Raw genomic sequence first — 18,125 nt, 5'->3', positions numbered from 1 at the left:
TGCCATGGTGCTCCCAGGTGATGCCCTGGGTGACGCCCACTCACTGCTTGCTTGCTCGCTCCTGAAGGGCTTCTTTTATGAGGGGGTGAGTGGTCTCGGTGAGTACGCTTTGTTGAGATCGGCTGCCGGTGGTGCTGGCTCCACCCACACCACCTCAGCAGCCTTCCCACAAGCTGCCGGTTCCGGCACAGGCTATCCGCTTTTCCCGGCTTCGAAAAGCTTTGCATAAGTCCACATAAATTACATCTGTTGCTCTCCCCTTATCTACCAATGCTGTAACCCTGTCGTAGAAGGCCACCAAATTTGTCAGGCACGACTTGCCCTTGGTGAAGCCATGTTGGCTGTCACCAATCACCTCTTTATTTTCCATGTGCCTTAGCAGAGTTTCCGGGAGGATCTGCTCCATGATCTTGCCAGGCACAGAAGTGAGACTGACCGGCCTGTAGTTTCCCAGGTCTTCCTTTTTTCCCTTTTTGAAAATGGGGGTTATGTTTCCCCTTTTCCAGTCACTGGGAACTTCACCGGACTGCCACGACTTTTCAAATATAATGGAAAGCGGCTTAGCAACTTCATCTGCCAGCTCCCTCAGGACCCGTGGGTGGATTTCATCTGCACCCATGGACTTATGCACCTTCAGGTTCCTCAGATGGTCCTGAACCTGATCTTCTCCTATAGTGGGCGGTTCTTCATTCTCATAAACCCTGCCTTTGCATCCTGCAACTTGGGTGGTGTGGTTGGAGCCCTTGCCGGTGAAGACCGAGGCGAAAAAGTCATTCAGCACCTCAGCCTTCTCCATATCCTGGGTGACCAGGTCTCCTGTTTCCTTCTGGAGAGGGCCCACATCTTCCCTAGTCTTGCCTTTACCCCTGACGTACTTATAGAAGTTTTTCTTGTTATCCTTGATGTCCCTAGCCAGATTTAATTCTATCTGGGCTTTAGCTTGCCTAATCTGGTTCCTGGCCACTCGGACAGTTTCTCTGTATTCCACCCAGTCAACCCGTCCCTGCTTCCACCCTCTGTAGGCCTCCTTTTTGCTTTTGAGCTTGTCCAGGAGCTCCTTGTTAATCCATGCAGGCCTGATGGCTTTTTTGCCTGACTACTTCTTTTTTGGGATACATCGCTGCTGAGCTTGGAGGAGGTGATCCTTGAATACTAACCAGCTCTCTTGGGCCCCTCTTCCCTCCAGTGCTTTTTCCCATGTTACCCTGCCAAGCAGGTCCCTCAAGAGGCCAAAGTCTGCTCTCCTGAAGTCCAGGATAGTGAGTTTGCTGCGTGCTCTCCTCGCTGCCCGAAGGATCTTGAATTCTACCATTTCATGATCACTGCAGCCGAGGCTACCCTTGAGCTTGACACTCCCCACCAGCCCCTCCTTGTTGGTAAGGACAAGGTCCGGCATCGCTCCTCTCCTCGTTGGCTCCTCTACCATTTGAAGAAGAAAGTTGTCATCAACACATTCCAAGAACTTCCTGGATTTCTTGTGCCCCGCTGTGTTGTCCTTCCAACAGATATCGGGGTGGTTGAAGTCCCCCATGAGGGCCAGGGTCTGTGAACACGATGCCGCTCCTATCTGTCTATGGAGGGCCTCATCCGCTCTGTCGTCCTGGTGAGGTGGCCTGTAGCAGACGCCTACCGTAATGGCACCTGCCCCTGCATTCCCTTTAATCTTGACCCATAAGCTCTCCGTTGGGTCTTCATCCATCCCCAGGTGCAGCTCCATGCACTCCAGCTGTTCATTGATATAGAGGGCAACACCCCCTCCTTGTCTTCCCAGCCTGTCCTTCCTGAAGTGTCGGTATCCGTTCATTCCAACGCTCCAATCATAGGAGCCATCCCACTACGTCTCTGTGATGCCAATAAGATCATAGCCCTGGAGGCGTGTGCACATCTCCAACTCCTCTTGCTTGTTTCCCATGCTACGTGCATTTGCGTAAATGCACTTCAGCTGGGCGCCCAATGAAGCTGTCTCACTGGCTGGAGCAGCTGCATTTCCTTCATGCTGCTCTTCAGGTGGTCTTCCTCTGGGGTGTTTTATCTGTGACTCCCTGGTTCCTATCTCCTCAGGAGCCCCTGTCTCGTCCCCATAAGACTTCGAGTGTGCTGCAGCATACCCAGCACATCTCGGAGCAACAGGTTGAGGGCCTTCACTAGTGAGCCACCCCTCAGACCTTGGAGCATCGTCCCTTGGCTTGTCACGAGCAAGCCAGGTAGCATCCCCCTCCCCCAACAAGCCTAGTTTAAAGCTCGGTCAATGAGCCCTGCTAGCTCATGAGCAAACACTCATGTCCAGTTCCCCTTGCATCTTTGTCCAGTTCCCCTTCCTTGTGTGGTAGGAAACCATCGGAAGCTGCTGTGTGGAGTCACACATGACAAGTTGTTGCAGCCGTTGAAGGAAGGCAGTTGAGTGTGCTGTTTTTGGCTGAGATGATAGTTAACTTTCTTCATAGTAGCTAGTACGGGGCTATGTTTTGGATTTGTGCTGAAAACAGTGTTGATTACACAGGGATGTTTTAGTTACTGCTGAGCTGTGCTTACACAGAGTCAAGGCCTTTTCTGCTTCTCACACCACCCTACCAGTGAGTAGGCTGGGGTACACAAGAAGGGGACACAGTTGGGACAGCTGACCCCAAATGACCAAAGGGATATCCCATACCATATGACATCATGCTCAGAAGATAAAACTGGGGGAAGAAGAAGGAAGGGAGGGACGTTTGGAGTTATGGTGTTTGTCTTCCCAAATAACCAATATGCACGATGGAGCCCTGCTTTCCTGGAGATGGCTGAACACCTGCCTGCCGATGGGAAGCAGTGAATGAAGTCCTTGGTTTGCTTTGCTTGCGTGCGCGTCTTTTGCTTTCCCTATTAAGCTGTTTTTATCGCAACCCACAAGTTTTCTCACTTTTACCCTTCTGACTCTCTCCCCCGTCCCACCATGGGGGGAGTGAGTGAGCGGTTGTGTGGTGCTTAGTTGCCGGGTGGGGTTAAACCATGACATCAAGTCAGTTTGCCGAAGTATAAGTCATCCAGCTGGCCCTAGAGATTGCTGAATGAGCAAAGTGACCAGAACTCTATCTCTGTACTGACTCATGGATGGTGGCAAACACCCTGTGGGGGTGGCTACAGCAATGGAAGGAGACCAACTGGCAGCACAGAGGTAAACCTGTCTGGGCTGCTGCATTGTGTCAAGACATCGCTGCCCAGGTAGAAACTATCACTCTAAATATATGTCATGTAGATGCCCACGTGCCCAAGAGCCACATCCTGCTGCTCAGTGGTGCTACTATGGTCTATGGGGTTGGTAAGACTCTCTGAAGTAACTTTTGGGACATTTGGGAACTGCTTAGCAAGGCTTCGCAATAAAGCTGAATTCACTGCTTTTTTTTCTCTGTAGCAAGGCTTCACAATAAAGCAGAGTTAACCTTTTTTTTTCTTTGTGTGGGACCCAGTTTGTACATTGGAATCTTTAAAAAAGAACTGGTTACAACTGTCCCAGTTCTGCCCAAACAAAACCCCTACATACTGTGGGAGGAGAGAAGGTCCCCATAGTGCACATAGGGAAGTGGCTGGGGAAGGCGGTGTGGGTTGCTCCTCCCTTGGGAAAATGCAAGTCCATTTGTGGACAAAAAAAGCACATGCAAAAATTAAACGAGTGATACAAATGGTGCAGTTCCAAGTTTATGCCAAAATATGGCTTGGTTATCATCTATAGAATATAGAAAGATTAAATTTTACATGACACTGGGACTGAAACCAATCTGCTCCCTCACTTAGAAGCCTCAGTGGACAATTTCACACTTGAAGCGGAAGCTGGCTTGTATATAAATCCAAATTTCCAGATTTAGTCTTTGTCTAACCTTATCCAGCCTTACGAATACAGAGTTTCTAGTGATGGAGATTCAAAAAGTCATTTAGATTTTCTTTTTCAGGCCCTGAATTCACTCCTAAGCCCTACCAGGACTTTCATATGAGATATTTCCCTTTATCTCTCACCCTCAGGGCTAATCATAGAATCATAGAATGGTTTAGGTTGTAAGGGACCTTAAAGATCACCTAGTTCCAACCCCCCTGCCATGGGCAGGGACACCTCCCACTAGACCAGGCTGCTCAGAGCCCCATCCAGCCTGGTGGTCTTGAACACTTCCAGGGATGGGGCACCCACAACTTCCCTGGGCAACCTGTTCCAGTGCCTCACCACTCTCAGTGAAAAATGTCTTCCTGATATCCAATCTAAATCTACCCTCTTCCAGTTTAAAACCATTACCTCTCGTCCTATCGCTGCATGCCCTTGTAGAAAGTCCCTCTCCAGCTTTCTTGTAGGCCCCCTTCAGATACTGGAAAGCTGCTACAAGATCTCCCTGGAGCCTTCTCTTCTCCAGGCTGAACAACTCCAACTGTCTCAGCCTGTCTTCATTAATATAGTGAGATTGTCCAGGAGCTCCTTGTTCATCCATGCAGGCCTCCTGGCATTTTTGCTCGACTTCCTCTTTGTTGGGATGCATCGCTACTGAGCTTGGAGGAGGTGGTCCTTGAATATTAACCAGCTTTCTTGGGCCCCTCTTCCATCGAGAGCTTTATCCCATGGTACTCTACCAAGCAGATCCCCGAAGAGGCCAAATGACATGTTGCAGTCACTCGTACCTAGACCTTAGTTTAAACCATGGCAATAAATTAGACTTTGATTTTTAAGAAGGCTTTTTTCCTTCAGGGTCTGATATAATTATCTGAATTATATGATGGTGTCGCAGGCGGAGTGATTAACTTCACTTGTAAGAGAGAAGTATTGAAAAATTTATTAACATAAAACAGTGATTTAACAAAGTTAGTAGTGAATGCGACAGTGTTTTACGAGATTCGATGACAGGGTACGCTTGATTATTTATTGCACAGAGGACAGGGTCAGACAAGCTGTCAGGGAGACCCCTCCATTGAGTCACGAGGTTCAGGACCCCCTTGCTTTCTAAACTCCTTCTCAGAGAGGAGTCTAGGTGCGGCTGGATCCAATCCTAGTCCCAGACTTGGTCAGCGGTTTATGTCTAAAGGATTATATATGTGCAATCAATCCTTATATCACTTAGCTAAAATTTCAAAGTTTAGCATGCTATTAGTCACTTACCAAGAATCTGTTGCGGCAAGGAATCTCTCAACCTTGAGGAGTAGAACCTTAAGTGAGCGTCCCCACTCAAGGGGAGATCCTGTCGTGCAGCCTTGCTGCTGTGATTAAAGTTTTGTGTCCATTATTTCGAATTCATTCTAGCAGCTGACACAGGTCATCATGCTGTAGTAGTATCTTCAGCAATGTAAGATTCATTCCGATAGGGGTAGGCAACAAATCTCGAATCAATGTATAATTAGATTGTAGCGACTGATAAGACATAACAGGAGCTGAATAATTGAAGTCACATCCCATAATTTTAGTAAAATTGCAAACACAAACATTTGAGTGATTACTTGTATCTGCAGTAGCATTATCTACGAATATAGTATTACAAAGGGTTCTCATACAAACACATCCTTTTCCAACATATACAAGTACAGTTTCAGGATTTTCATCGAGGTGTATTTCAAAATGACAAACATTCTGTTCAGTGTCAAGACAAACGTCTTGGGCTTTGATGGTGTTACTCTCACAAATCAGTCCTTGTTCTTCTCGTACAATGCATGCATTAACATCAACAGTTTGCCATTTGTTCCCATTCCATTGGGCCCACGCTCTGTGTTCTAATGGATAGAGTATAGTTCCATTGTGATTTAATCCTAGTGCAATGATTGGGTATATGGTGTACACCGAAGCATTGCGTATTGTTAGGACAAAAGCTGTAGCCTTGTTGTTGATGGGGTTGTAAGTAAAATTGACTAAACACCACCAGGATTGGAATTCCCTTTCAAATTCAGTTGCATTATCCCAGATTACTTTTCGAATTTCAGTGGGTAAGGTACCTTCTTCACCTTCTCGTACAATTGCTGCTACCGTAGATTGCATCCACAGCTGAGCTTGGATACAAATAAGAGCTAGAGAAACATTGGTTTGGGCTACACCAAGTGCATCCACAATCAATTGGTGATCCCTCTTATTAATTCTTTCCCACTGAGGCAACACATCAGATAAGAGCCATTGGTTAGTTCCCAGTGCTAATAGGGAAGATCACAATGGGTGTATCAATTTATCAGTTTATTTGCAAGTACTTCAGCATCTATACTATTTAAGACTCCCAGTCCTGTCCCTATGATATCGGTCACATCTCTCCTTGTTCGTCTTGGAGAAGTGAGTGTTCGCCCATGTAACCATGCTAACCATTCTGCATAGGATGTACTCAGGAATGATGAACAGGCTGGTTTGATGGTAGAGATGTTAATTTGCATCACTAATTCTACTCATTTAAGAGACCATGGTGGATTAAATAACACTCGTTGTTGGCCTGTATTTTTGATCACATATGGTCCAATTTCAGAAATTTGTGGGGATAGAGTTTTCTCATCCTTTACGATCGGTGTGGATGTTGTCATATGAGGCTTGGTAATGTCAATTTTGAATTTAAATGATAGCCCCACACTATGGCGAGCCCAGAGACAGACTACAAAACCAGGTTGTACTAAGGTAAAATTGTACCAACAGTCCAATTTTTCAGAGGCGCAATGTTTCATACCATTGATTATTGGTTCAAACCCTGTCTGTTCATCTGACTTCACCTGACTGCCATGACTTTTCAAATATCATGGAGAGTGGCTTGGCAACTACACCAGCCAATTCCCTCAAGACTTTGGGATGCATCTCATCAGGTCCCATGGACTTGTGTATGTTCAGGTTCCTCAGGTGGTCACAAACCTTGTCTTCACTAAAAAACATGCATAATCACTCACCTGTATAAGATGATAACTCCCAATTTGTACAGAAGATGAACTGTGGAATGGTGTCCCAGCCCACACGGAGAGTCCCCACCGCAGACCTGCTGCTCTGAGGGAAACTGACTCAAAATGGATCTCTCACAGGGCCCCCTTTATACCTAATTTGAATCTGACCTGTGGTCATATATAGTCATGTAGCCATCCCATTGGCTGAAGACCCTAACTTTTTCCCCTTTTGACTGAAATGACCACCACTGTGTGGGCATAACAAGAGCTGTGGCAGTAAGTTTTTTTGTTGGGTCTTTGTTATGTTTTCATGGGCTTTTGTCAGATCTTATCTAATCTTTTTCTGGGCTTTGTCAGGGTGGGTGCATCTGACATAGATACTCGCTCAGCTTTGCTACTGGTTAAACCTTGTACTGGGCCTAGCTAGGCTAATTTTCTTCATAGCAGCTCATATGGTGCTGTGGTTTAGATTTTTGACCAAAACAGTAATGATAATACACTAATGTTCTAGTTTTTGCTGAACAGTGTTTTCACAGCATCAAGGCCTTCTCTTTTTCTTACTCTTACACCCCCCCCACCCCCCCAGTGAATAGATTGGGGGATGTGCAATAGGCTGTGAGGGGACACAGCTGAGCAGATAACCCAAAGTAACCAAAGAGATATTCCGTACCATGTAATGTCATGCTCAGCAATAAAAAGGAAAAGAGGTGGGGTTAGGAGGGTTACCTATCTTTTGCTAGGGAACTGGCTGGGCAATGGTCTACCCATGGGAGGTAGTGAGTGATTGCCTTTGCATTATGTGTTTTGTTTCACTTATCATTCACTTATTTTTTGTTTTGTTCTGTCTTGACCCCCCAAGTTTTCTTGCTTTTATTCTTCCTTTCCTCTTCCCCCATCCCACTGGGGGAAGTAAGTGAGCAACTGTATGGTGCTTAGCTGCCCACCAGAGTTAACCCACAAACAAACCTGCAAATGGGAAAGCAGCAGCTGCATCCATCAGCCTGGGGCAGAAACCCCTGGGTCCCTAGGTGCACTGGGTTGGGCTCCAGCAGCCAGGCAGGAGGAAGTCCTAGGCCCGGAGCTGTGGGTAGAAGCGGCTGCTCCTAACAACCCTTAACAGCTAACATGTTTCATAACATACTCCTTAGGAAACTGAGGAAGTGTGGACTAGACGAGGGGACAGTGAGGTGGACTGAGAGATGGCTGTGTGACAGGACTCAGAGGGTTGTGATTAATGGAGCAGGATCGAGTTGGAGGCCTGTAACCAGTGGGGTCAATACCTGGACCAGTATTGTTTAACATATTCATCAACGACCTGGACGGGGGACAGAGTGTATCCTCAGCAAGTTTGCTGATGATACCAAACTGGGAGGGGTGGCTGACACCCCAGAGGGCCGTGCTGCCATCCAGCGTGACCTAGACAGGCTGGAGAGCTGAGCAGAGAAGAACCTAATGAGGTTCAACAAAAGCAAGTGTAGGGTCCTGCGCCTGGGGAGGAAGAATGTCAGGCACCAGTATAGGTTAGGGGTGGACCTACTGGAAAGCAGCTCTGAAGAAAAGGATCTGGGGGTCTTGGTAGACAGTAAATTATCCATGAGCCAGCAGTGTGCCCTTGTCCCCAAGAAGGCCAACAGAATTCTGGGCTGCATAGGGAAGACTGTGGCCAGTAGGTCGAGGGAGGTCATTCTCCCCCTCTACTCTGCACTGGTGAGGCCACAACTGGAATACTGTGTCCCGTTCTGGGCTCCCCAGTTCAAGAGAGACAGGGAACTACTGGAGCGAGTCCAGCGTAGGGCAACCAAGATGATTGAGGGACTGGAGCATCTCCCTTATGAGGAAAGGCTGAGAGAGCTGGGACTCTTTAGCCTGGAGAAGAGAAGGCTGAGGGGAGACCTTATTAATATTTACAAGTATCTAAAGAGAAAGGGTGGGTTTAAGGAGGATGGAGCCAGGCTCTTTTCAGTGGTTCCCAGTGACAGGACGAGGGGCAATGGGCACAAGCTGGAACATAGGAAGTTCCAAACAAATATGAGAAAAAACTTCTTTACAGTGAGGGTGACAGAGCACTGGAACAGGCTGCCCAGGGAGGTTGTGGAGTCCCCTTCTCTGGAGACTTTCAAGACTCGCCTGGATGCAGTCCTGAGTAATGTGCTCTAGGCAATCCTGCTTTAGCAGGGGAATTGGACTCTAGATCTCCAATTGTGCAATCAATCCTTATATCACTTAGCTAAAATTTCAAATTTTAGCATGCTATTAGTCACTTACCAAGAATCTGTTGCGGCAAGGAATCTCTCAACCTCGAGGAGTAGAACCTTAAGTGAGCGTCCCCACTCAGGGGGAGATCATGAGCAAACACCCTCTTCCCCCTTTCAGAAAGATGAGCCCTGTCTGATGCCAACGAGCCTGGTGCCGTATAGGCCATCCCATTGTCAAAAAACCCCGAAATTGTGGTGGTGACACCAGCCACAGAGCCACATGTTGATAGATTGCACACGTCTGTTTCTTTCAGAGGCCCTGCCTGTAACTGGGAGAACAGAAGAAAAGATAACCTGTGCCCCAGACTCCCTTATTAACCTTCCCAAGGCCCTGAAGTCTCTCTTGATTGTTCTTGGGCTATGTGTTGTCACCTCATCACCACCCATGTGAAAGAGCAACAGCGGGTAGTAGTTCAAGGGCCGAACCAGGCTGGGAAGTTTCCTGGTGACATCCCTGACCCAGGCCCCAGGGAGGCAGCATACCTCCCTGTCAAGAGGGTCTGGCCGGCATATTGGGCCTTCTGTTCCCCTCAGAAAGGAGTCTCCTACTACTACAACCTGCCTCTTCTTCCTTGTAGAGGCAGTTTTTAAACAGGGGGTAGGCCTTGCTGGTCCTGGCAACTCTTCTGGTGTAGCCAAACCATCTTCCATGCCATCCATGGGTTGGCCTACCTCCTCAAGAGCCTCAATACCCATTGTGCAGAGGCACCTGGTTAGGGGATGTGGGCAAGGAGGGAGTTCGCTTGCCTCCCCTAGTACGGACTAGCCTCCACTTACTAGCCTCCTTTTGGCCACTGCCTCCAGTGTGGCAGGGGGAAGGTACCAGATCTCCTTCAGCTCAGGTTTTTTTCCATGGCTCTTCTGGTTTTTTACTCAGGGAGGTCAGTGTCTGATTCCACCAATCAATTTTTTGCTCACTCTCCCTGATGCTCCGCAGCCTTTCTACTTCCTCTTTTACCTCTGCTACCAGGCTGAGTAGATCATCTACTTGGTTGCACCTCACACAGCTGTCATCTCTTCTACCATCCACTAGCCCTGAGAGGTTAAGGCACTCCCTGCAGCCAGCGACCTAGGTGGCTGCATGCTTCCACGGGAGCTCAGTTTGTATGGCTACGTCTGCTCTGGCAAGTGCAGAAGATGCGGGAAGCTGCATCTTTCGGGTAGAGACCATCGCTGAGCTTCCCTCACGAGCTTTCCACACCCTTCCCGCACAAACTGCCACACCACACTCCCTAGGGCCACCTTCTAAGGGGGTGGGAGCTGGCCGCTGCTGCTGCAGGCTCCGCCCCTGCCTCATCAGCCGCTCTCGCCTGAGCTGCGGACTCCCTGTGGGTTCCTGCTGCTGCCCGGGCTTGTCCCGGCCTCAGAAAAACTCGGGAAAAGCCCCTTTTCGCCGCGATCACCCGGCTCCGCTGCCGACGTGCCAGCACCAGAGCTGTTTGTCTCCGCGAGTGACCGTTGGAGTCGATTTCACACATCTCACTAAGCACTTGTTTGCAAGATTCCCTCCAAGGAGGGGTTGGCCTGTAACTTTCTTTGATGTCTGCTTCAGTTTTCTGCTGTTCCTTGATCTGTTCATCTAATTCCTTGGCTTGGGCTGCTACCTCGGCAGTCAGGCATTTGTGACACTTTTCCATTTCTTCCCCATGATCTGAGTCATCTCCAAAATTTTCTTCTGATGAGGTGACACCCTGCCTCCTGACATCCTGCCCTTGACCAATATCATCAGCATCGCAGACAGACTGCCAACACCCTGTCCCTTGACCAACATCAGCAGCTAGGCAGGATGCTGCCCGCATTCCATGTAAGGTATGATTCTCTGAAATCACACTGCCATTGGTGGAGCCAAGGGGCAGTGTGAGTTTTACTTGCATCCAAAAGGCATTTGCACGATTGGCTGTTGCTGCCAGATGACCCGGAGAGCAAGTGTCCCTGGCAGTCCACTGGAGCCATGGCAGCGCTTATGATCCTGTGTTTGCTATTGGTGATTGGGTGAGTCACCGTATGGGTGCGTCATTGCTCCTCTTTCTTACTGCCTCAATAAAGCTTTGGTTTATAACATATTGTCAGACTCCATTACTGTTCAGACCACATGAAGTCAATTTTTTGTCCATCTTTTGTTTCCTTTCCCATCCTTTGTTGGATTAATGCTGCAATTTTTTTTTTGACCCTCCCTTTGCCATCAGGTAAGGCTTTGCTCATGCAGTGGATCACTTGAACAGCCTCTTCTACTCTCAGCCTGGGGACTTGGGCACTGTAAAGAGCAGCTCCCAACCATGGGGGTCCCTTTTTCACTAATTTCCTCTGCATTTCTTCTGTAATTTGTTGATAGTCTGGATCAGGGTTGGGGTTAAGTCCATATATCACTTGCATTACTGCTCTTTCTCTCAGTAAGCATATATACCCTCTTTGAGGTTCTGCCATTGGCTCTGGTCCTGCTGTCCTAGAAAATCTTCCTTTTGTGGGTACTGGGCCCCACTCACAGCATCAGTGCCTCCCACAAGTTTCCCACACAACAAATTACCCTATCCATAGTGGCATCCCCTGCCAGGACTCTTAACTGATGCCCTTTGCCCCCTGTTAGTTTCACCCCTTTGGCTCTGCTGTCTCAGCACCACAACCATGCAATCACTCCTTCATATTTGCTGCCTGTGGTCCCCTGCCCAGATTGCACAATTGTAGCAGGGTGTAGGGATGTGTTGCTAGGGCTGCCTGAGCTCTGCAGCAGCAGCCAGATTGCCTCGTCCCACCCTGCCCTGCTGCATGCCTTTTTCAACCACTGGTGTAGACCCCTCTGACCCCTCTTCCTTTTGTTCTTCCTTCATAACTGTGATGTGGGCTGTTGCCTTCATCCTCGGAGGGGAAGGAGGAAGACCAGATGTCCCAATCCCAGTGCTCTGGCTTTTTGGTGAGCCAGCTCCACCACTGCACTCTGCATTTTGTTGCACTATATCCTGATCTTGCTGGGCAGTTTTCAGAACTTCTCTTGACAACACATTACTATGTTCTGACATATTTGCTTTGTTTTCCAAATCATACTTCTCTTTCTCCGGTTTCCATAATTTTTCCACTAAAACCCAGTATGCAAATGTACAACCCTAAATTCAAGCAGTGTGTTTCTCACTTCTCCCCTTATATGTGCTCAACCCTTTCTGTAATTGGTCTCCCAATACCCTAGGATTCTCTGCCCTCACCTTCCCATAATCCCTGCAATAGGAGCATGCATTCAGGTCAATCATCATGCTAAGGGGACCCATTTATTCTCCCATCTAGGGACTCGGGGTTATTCTTTCTCATTCTCTAATGATGATGTACTTTAGAAGGTAGAAAGTACTTTAGAAGGCAGAATCTCTCACTGAGCAAGAGCAAAGAGCTGTAAAAAGGTTACAAGGCCCTGTGAAACTGGACACTTTGTATAAACAATACATGCCTTGCATATACCCTTGAAGAGGAACAGAAGGCTGATAACAAGGGAACATCCAAAACTGGCCAAGAACCAGACAACTGCTAAAACCAACAAAGATCTGCAGTAACTGTGGGAAAGGTAAAGGCGGCAGTGGGAGATCCCGACCACCAACTCAATTAGAGACTGAACAGAATTACCCCCCATCACTGTATTGGAACATGCACATATCAATTAAAGGATATCACAGCTTTAAATGAAAGTGAGAGACTGTACTAACCAATAGAAATTGTTAAGATAAGGTACTAGCCAATAATTATAAATAAGGGTGTGTATTTCTGTGTTTTGAACCGTATAAATTTACCAAAGAGTTTGTAGACCAGTGCGCTAGCTTTGTGGATTACCACCTAGCACCCATCTCTGTGCAGAAATGATTTAAATAAATACCTCTGCTCTGTGTGTATATTGGTGACTTGCACACCGGGTAAATGACCCCACTTTGTGACAACAATGAGAGCTAATGCAACTATACCTTAAAAGTGCACATACCAGAGCAGCAGTGAAACTCAGCACAACTACCATCAACACTTGGTAATTTATTCTTTCTATAACTGAATCATTATGTAACTTAAAACTGTTAACTTCTGCTTGGTGACTAGCCATTCCACGCCTAAAATGTAATAATATTGTGGTGGGTTGACCTTGGCTAGCCTCCAGGTGCCCACCAAGCCTCTCTATCACTCCCCCTCTATCAACAGGACAGGTGGAAAAAATGCAATGCAAAGCTTGTGGGTTGAGATAAGGACAGGGAGATTACTTACCAATTACCATTATGGACAAAACAGACTCAACTTGGGGAAATTAATTTACACTATTGCCAATTAATAACAGAGTAGGATAGGGAGAAATAAGAACAAATCTAAAAACACCTTCCACCCACCCCTCCCTTCTTCCTAGGCTCAACTTCACTCCCAACTCTTCTACCTCCTTCCCTCGAGTGGCGCAGAGGGATGGGGAATGGGGGTTGCGGTCAGGTCATAATGCTGCATCTCTGCCGCTCCTTCCTCCTCGCACTCTTCCCCTGCTCCAGCATGGGGTCCCTCCCATGGGATACAGTCCTCCACGAACTTCTCCAACGTGGGTCCTTCCCACAGGCTGCGGTTCTTCAAGAACTGCTCCAGCATGGGTCCGAAAGGGTACAGTTCTTCAGGAACAGACTGCTTCAGCGTGGGTCCCTCATGGGGTCACAGATCCTACTAGGAGCCTGCTTCAGTGTGGGCTCTCCATGGGCTGTAGCTTCCTTCAGGCACATCCACCTGTTCCAGAGTGGGGTCCTCCACAGGCTGCAGGGTGGATATCTGCTCCACCATGGTCTTCCGTGGGCTGCAGGGGAATCTCTGCTCTGGCACTTGGAGCACCTCCTCCCCCTCCTTCTTCACTCACCTTGATGTCTGCATGGTTGCTTCTCACATTTCCTCACTCCTCTTTCCCAGATGCTGTGCAGTGTCTTTTACCCTTTCTTAAATATGTTATCACAGCTGCCAACATTGCTGATTGGCTCAGCTTTGGCCAGCGGTGGGTCTGTTTTGGAGCTGACTGGAACTGGCTCTGTTGGAAATGGGGGCAGCTTCTAGTGTCTTCTCACTGAAGCCACCCTTGCAGCCCACCTTGCTACCAAAACCTTGCCACCTAAATCCAATACAGATATACACAGAAATATATATGCATATTTCATATTTATACACACTAAATATTGAGACTACAGATAAATCACTACCTGTGTAATTGTCTGAATTTTATTAAATAGAGAATTTGCTGCAGAGGACTGCACATTATTTTCACACAACAGTAATTCCTTAGATCATAGCCCAGTCATTTAAGACCTTTTAAATCAGTTGGATACCTTAATCTTGGGATTTAAAACATATATCTTACTTGGACATAAGAGAGCCTTATCAATTTGATGTGTGTGCAGTCTGTTTATATGGAGTGTAATAAATCCATTTTACCAGGAGTATTAGCTAGTACAGACTCCCACATTGCAGTTAGGCTTAGAGCATACTTTTGAGAAACCTAATTTATATCACTTACTGTCGTGGTTTTGGCCGAATTGGCCAATCAGAATGACAGATGGCCCCTTCCCCCCCCTCTCCAAAGAGAGGAGAGGAGAGAGAGAGAGATTTACGAGTTTAGAAAAAGAACTAAACTACTTTAATGAAAATAATAATAAATAAGGAAATAATAAATAATAATACAATAATAATAATAATAAAGTATACAATATATACAAAACCGTATCCAGCTCCCAGGATGACTATCGCGTCACCAGCAGACACAGGGAAAGTCCCAGACTGGAGTCAGCAACAGACAGGAGCAGGATTATGGATCTGGAGTCAGGAATGCTCAGATCTGGATCAAAGGCAGATGAACAGACAGGGTCCTCCTCGGACATCGGCCATTGAAGAAAGACTTGACCCTTTGATCCCTCAGCTTTTATACTGAGCATGGGGCAGATGGGACGGAATACCCTGTTGGTCAGTTTTGGGTCACCTGTCCTGTCCACTCCTCCCTGCAGGTGGGACCCCTCTATGCTTCTCCGCTTCCAACCCTCTAACGGGACAAATAACAAAGTTAGCTGACCTTGGTTGTTATAGCAATAAGTATAAGCAAGAGCCTCTGTGCATACCATTCCTTGGTATAATCAGGTCTTATCACTCTGAGAGTGAACAGTTTCTGAACAATATGCTGTTAATTTCAGAGTTTAGTCAGTTAGAAGAGGCCCAGCTAAAAAGTAAAATTACAAATCAGAAAATTGGTTCTGTTTTACCTCAAACCAGGACACTTACACAGAAAAAACCACCACCTATATTTGCATTTCAGTTACACTTAGAGCAATAAGCAACCATTTGGATAAATAGGAGCCATGCCATACATTTTATCTGCCTGCTCTATACGTTTTATATCCTTCAGCTGGAAAAATGGGCAAAGTTTTGAAAGAAGAACACACACCCATGAATACCAGCTTTGGGGAAGATACAGACACTCCAGCCTCCCCCCAGCAGCTGGCACCAGGCACATGGGCGCAGGCAAGGGCAGGACTCAGGATGGCCTAGCCCATCAAGAAGGAACTGCCTTTGGGGTGCTCTCGATGGGTAGAATTCCTGGGTATGTAATGGCTCAAGTCACTGCACTGTGTAGGTTGACCCAAGTCCCGCCGTGACAGGCTGTGGCCTGGCAGTTCACTCCCCACAATTCTGTTGAGCAAGCTGACACTGCAGACTCAAATAGAGATAAGAAGTGAAAAATGCAGGTCTGTACAAGCTCAAGGATGATAATAGGTGATAACAATGAATGGAATAGCCAAAATAGGGAAGGACCTTGAATATTTATTTGTAATTGGAACATGAGTTGAGCAGGAGCTCATCACAAGTACTAGATTCATGCCTGATTGGTTTGAAAGGGCCCATCATGGGGCATAAAAAAGGAATAAAGAAAAAAGCTACATACTCTCAGTGTGGACTCGAACTCACTGTCAGCTGGCCTGCAGACTGACAACCCACCCATCAGCAGGGACACCCCTGATGCCAACTGCCAGGGAAGATGTAATTTGACCTGGCGCAGTTCCCATTCTGGGGGAAACTAATACCAGAGGAGTGGCTCATAAACATGAGCGAGAGCGATAATTAATGCACCCGTGTTATTTGAAATAAGGCCTTAAAGCATTGATCAATTGTAAATATCTATCTAGCTGCAGTAGAGAAGAACTAAATAAACTTTTTACTTTTTTTTACTTTTTCACTTGGCATACATTTCTTCTGAGTGATTGCTTGGTTAGTCCTAGAATCGGAAAGAAATCCCGGATGCTCCTCTGTTGGGGCATCACAGCTTGTGACCCACGGTCCCACTCCATCTGCTAGCACCAAGACCCTCACTTGCTTCACTTACCCTGACCCCCCAGGAGCTGCGCCCGGGACACACACCGGTCTTGTTCCAGTGGCTGGAGTTGAGACCCTCACCTGCTCCAATTGCCAGCACTATCACCCCAAGTCTGAATTCAATTGGTCGCCCTGAATGCACTCGTGTCAGTCCCCCCCCTCCAGTATCTGGCATCCCAGACACACACCTAAGACCCATGGCCCCTCAAATTACTGATGCTGAGATCCTCATCCGCTCCAGTTGCTGTCCCTAAGACTCCCACTCACTCCAGCTGCTGACACCACAGGCCACAGGGCGGCTACACCCCCGGGTCTGACTCCAGTTGCTGGCACCAAATCCACTCACACCCATCTCACCAGTAGCTGGCACTTAGTCCTTGCAGCATACATACACATGGGGTAGACAGAGAGATAGCTAAGAAAGGACTTAATAAGAAAATAGTACAGACTGCGGTGATCAGGCACAGGGCTCATCAGAAAAGTGCACTGACCAGCCATGGTTTACATGCAATTGGCCCTTTTATATCCCCTCCTCTCTATTTCCCCCCTTTGTTCCTCCCCTACCCCCTTCCCCTAAAAATTCTTTAATCAGTTTTGCATAGTCCCACAGGACCCCCTCAAATATCCCATCAGTCAGTGACTGAAGACTTCCTTTGGTCTTTGGCATTGTCTCCGTTATCCCTTGTCTATCAGGTTTGTGTCTCTGTGTGATCTTTATTGCTTCCCCCTTTAGTTATTATCTGCTTTTGCATTGAAAAGGTCCTTATTTGGATAACCTTAATAAAACAGATGCTCTCATGTTCCACATACCCTTACACCCCCACCCCCCATTTTGAAAAGCAAACATGATCTAATGGTGGATAAGCAGGATTTTACCAAGAGAAAGTTAATGTCCTTTTTCAGATGAGAAAAAAAAATAATCTTTTAAAGGCTACTCCTTCTACATGCCAAACTACATTACTTATTAGTAAGTGATTTTTTTTGGGTGCAACCTACTAAACAACATTATTGAAGTTGGAGATTACTGGAAGTTAGATTATAGCACAGATTCCCTCCTAACCCTATGACCAACCTGTCAGAGACCCACTAAATCAGTTCCTATTTATGCATTCAGACTGTAGGACTACAGCAAAGGAGAGATATAAGGCAAGTGAAGTCAGCCTGTGGAGGACTTCTTCAGAGGACTTCTATCCCTCTTAAGGAACTTACTTTTCAATCAACAAAAATTGCCATAAGAAAAAGTAACCATAGCATCATCTTTGCTAAGGCATGTGCTCCAATATCAGTTAAATATCACTAGTGACCTCTTAAAGTCTCTTATGCAGAATATATGCATGCAATAAGTGTCTCAGCTGAAATGCGTATACAGACACAAGCAGCGCACCTTTCGCACTTGTTAACACAAGGGTGCCCAGGCCATCCCGGCAGTGTGGTGAGTAGAGTGCTCTGTGCGATCCACCTTTAGGGGCCTCCCTGAGGAGTCTAGATCCCTTTCATTTCCCTGCAGAGCTAAAGTCCACCAGCGCTCAGAGACTGCCTGGGGACAGGATGTTGGTGCTCTGGGACACCAATCCCACAAGGGCCCCCTCAGAGCAATGCGAGTGCCCCCACAGTAGCAGGGCTTGCCCGGAACAGCAGACAAACCTACCCCTGAAACCGGAAAAAAAAGAAACGGCGCATGCCCAA

General features: G+C 47.2%; 1 pseudogene; it reads right to left on the bottom strand.

The window, feature by feature from the left end:
- Positions 1-5,242: 5,242 nt before the first annotated feature.
- On the bottom strand, positions 5,243-10,900 carry LOC141735473 (uncharacterized; annotated as a pseudogene).
- Positions 10,901-18,125: the final 7,225 nt, after the last annotated feature.

Source organism: Larus michahellis, chromosome W, assembly GCF_964199755.1.
Source record: "Larus michahellis chromosome W, bLarMic1.1, whole genome shotgun sequence".
In the NCBI taxonomy this organism is placed as follows: Eukaryota; Metazoa; Chordata; class Aves; order Charadriiformes; family Laridae; genus Larus; species Larus michahellis.
Note: the sequence above shows the minus strand (reverse complement) of the source record. Positions and strands in the feature narration are given on the sequence as shown.